The sequence below is a fragment of the Trachemys scripta genome, chromosome 9, assembly GCF_013100865.1.
Source record: "Trachemys scripta elegans isolate TJP31775 chromosome 9, CAS_Tse_1.0, whole genome shotgun sequence".
Classification (NCBI taxonomy): Eukaryota; Metazoa; Chordata; order Testudines; family Emydidae; genus Trachemys; species Trachemys scripta.
Window position 1 is genome coordinate 479,085 of NC_048306.1, and position 3,042 is coordinate 482,126.

Here is a 3,042-nt window from a genome sequence, read left to right on the forward strand (position 1 = left end):
ACCGTGTCCCATTGGGGCCCATCCACCCCATCCTCCCACCACCCCCCGTCCTGCTTGCTGGCTGCTGACCGGCATCCTCCTGCTGCTGCTACGGAGCCCCCAGCCACCGAGAGGCAACATGTTGCGTCCAAGCCTGGCTCTCGGCTGCCTGCTGCGTGGCCTTCCTTCCACCGCCAGCGTCCAGGCTAGTCCAGCCTGCTGCTCCTGCTCGCAGGCAGCCGCCGGCTCCCTCCTGCGCCTGGTGCCCGCAGGGTTCTACTGCCCTTCCTTAGCCCCTCTCAGGCCGGAGTTGGCACTGGCTAGCTGCTGAGCTGGCTAACCTGGCGCTGGGCCCTGGCCCAATCCTGCCCCTCCCCGCCAACCCCCCCAACCAGGGCCGTGGGAAAGCACCAGCAATCTCAGGCTGTGCTGTGGGAACAGACAGACCTGGGTCGACCAAGCCCAATCTGGTGCCACAAGTACAGGTATAGACAATGTAGCCTGAGTGGGGCATTGTAAAGAGAACAGCACCCAGCCCTGACCCCTCACCACTCCAGTCTCCCCAGCCCCAAACCCATAGCCCAGCATATCAAACCAGCCTTCCTGGTGCCCCGGCATGCGCCCCCCACCCCCGACCCTCCAGCCCATTGTGTATCTGCCACAATGGGGAAACACTGAGCCAGCCCTGTACACAGGATAATCTGCCAGGCAGGACGTCCAGCCCCCACAGGGGCCAGTGCCAAGATTCAGGGCACAGGAGGCTCCCTGGTGAGCAGTGAAATCTGGTGCGTCAGGGCTCAGTGTTCAAACCCAGGCTGCCTGGCACCTAGGGCACCCCTCTCCCCCGTACACGGGCTCAGCAGGCCTCATGCACAAGTGCCAGCGTCCTACTCAGGGGACGTGCCCTCATTTCCTTACACACCCAATTAGCCAGGCAGCCCTGGGCTCCAGGGCAGGGCTACATTTGCATTAGGCCATGGGGGGGGGGCCTGATCCCACTCCCAGGACAGAGGGAGGCACCAACTTCCCCAACTAAAGGAAAGGGAGCAATTGTGATGATTGCTGCTGTGGTGAACCAGGGGGACCTCAGCCTGTCCCCAGGGCTCTCCTCAGCCATGGCAAACCTGGCCTGCGCCCCCTCACTGGGACTCTGCAGCCAGCCCCTGGGGATCCACTCAGCTAACACCCCAATGCTGTGACACACCCCATACCCTTTCCCCGGGGTGCTGTTTCCCCTGACCCCACAGCAGCGAGCGGTGCAGTGGCGTCTGCCTGGCCCTTGCTCCCTGTGGCCGCACAGTGCCCGCGCTGGCGGTTGGTCAGCTCAGGGCCCAGCATCATACACCTGCGGCCCCAGGCCTGGAGACTCTCTGGGTGGCATCAAGCCTCACCCTGCCATATGGCTGGTGTGGGGCAGGGCACCCTGGCCAGGGCAGGCTCTGCTCCAGCAATCCCTGGCTGGTGAGCTAGTGCCACATGTAGAGCAAAACTTAGGCTGCGCTAACTGAAGTCACCGAAACCAGCAGGTGTGGCCTAGCCAGGGCTAACAAAGCCAGCTGTGCACCGCCTGAGCGCGGCTGGTAGACGCGCAGCTCAGGGACTGGTTTGTCAGCGGCACATTTCTAAGCCGTTCGGGATAGGGTCATAGAGGCTACCGGGCAGGGGCTGCGGTTGGCACAGGTAGTCCAGGACCAGCGGGGGTGGGGGTGGGTCCAGCCGTGTCCTATTGGCACCGATGCTGGGCTCCCACCTGGCCTAGACATGCGCGCCCTCGCCTGGCACAGGCGTTTCTAGCGCTGCCTTTGGTAGTGACGCCCCTGGTCCCACCGCCCTGCTCACTGGGTGCAGCCTGGCTGCCTTGCGCCACGAGCCAGCGGTTACTCAGCGACGCACCGTCAGGCCCGCCAGCCCCAGAGCGTCTGGTCTCATTGGCTGGCATCACGTCTTGTGCAATGCAGCCTGGCCGGGCCTGGGGCAGGCCTGGACATTCGTTGCACTGCCCCGCACAGCGCTGGGGCTAGCTACAGCAGGCAAGCGCATGACAAGTAATGATGAATTGCTCTTGTCCACACGCACGATAAGCTGTCTCTAGCCCCCTGATGCTACGGGACCCGGGGGCTAAGCCAGGGACCCACGTGCCACAGCTGCACGGCATGCCGGGCCTCGCCCAGCTGGTACTTTGGTGGGTCTTTTTCCCTTGGTGCATTGGCTGCATAAGCACATGCCTATGAACTTTAGTGCTGCTAGCGGCCAAGCAACGCCCCGGAGAAGGCCACAGCCCCTCCCAGCCCCATCATTGGTGCCATGGTAAATCAGGACAAGACCTGGTGAGCAGTAGGCCAATGCGACCTGGGCGCAGCGGGCAGCCGTTGTCAGGGGCACCCCGGAGCTCATGGGCCAGTAGCAGGAGCATATTCTTGTGCCAGTGGCTAATTCAGCCAGTGCCCCTCAGCAGGGAGCCACCTGGCAGGCCGAGGTGTTCCCGCGCTAAGCTGGTACCGGGGGGGGACGGGGGGGGCGGTATGGGGCTAGCCACTGGCTGGGCCTCTGGGCCGCACCATGGCACTGACCCCAGGCTCACGAGGCCTTCGGCATGGCCCTGCCCCCGCTGCCCTAGGGGTGCAAAGCAGCTGCCAGGCTCCTCTGGGACTGCCCCAGCACCGGTGTCTCAAGGCCGGGGGGGGGGGCTCCCCACCTGCACACAAGGGCCTGCCCCCCCCCACGGCAGAGCTAAAGCTCATTGCTTGGCTCAGGGCCCCAGCGCTGGCTCACCAGGCCGGTACGCTCACTGGAGGCGACGCAGGCCCCATGACTGGTTTCCATGGAAACCCTGTTCGAAATTACATTAAAAAGAAATGAAATCAGCAGTTTTGCTGCTTGGCAAGAAAGGAGGGGCGGGGGGGGGGGCAGTGGAATGAGGCAAAGGGGGATGAGGGGGGCAGGGGTGTGATTTACTATGGGGCTAGAGGGCAGTTCCCCCCACACACACCTTGGTTCCCCCCCCCCCCCCCCCCCCCCCCCCCCCCCCCCCCCCCCCCCCCCCCCCCCCCCCCCCCCCCCCCC